Below are 297 nucleotides of genomic sequence, written 5' to 3'. Positions count from 1 at the left end.
CGGCGCCTGCAGAGGCGCGGTGCCCAAGCCTCTTCCCGGCCGGGGCGACCTATGACGCAGTCCCTGGAACCCACCACCCACAGCTTACAGAAAACCGCCCGCAGCGCCGGAAATCCCGTATGGCTCCTACTGCCGGTGCCTAACGTCACTTCCCCTCTGCACTGGCGCTCTGGTCGTTGCCAAGGTGATAGTGGATGGACCGGCTATCTGCCGGCGGATGCGGTGCGAACTACACTTCCCATAAAACATCTCGCCTCGCGTCCATACAGACGGGCCAATGACGGCTCAGGAGGGTTG

The sequence above is a fragment of the Fukomys damarensis genome, unplaced genomic scaffold (assembly GCF_012274545.1).
Source record: "Fukomys damarensis isolate Sample0158 unplaced genomic scaffold, DMR_v1.0_HiC HiC_scaffold_19, whole genome shotgun sequence".
Lineage (NCBI taxonomy): Eukaryota > Metazoa > Chordata > Mammalia > Rodentia > Bathyergidae > Fukomys > Fukomys damarensis.
The sequence above is the reverse complement of the archived record's forward strand: the minus strand, read 5'-3'. Positions refer to the sequence as shown.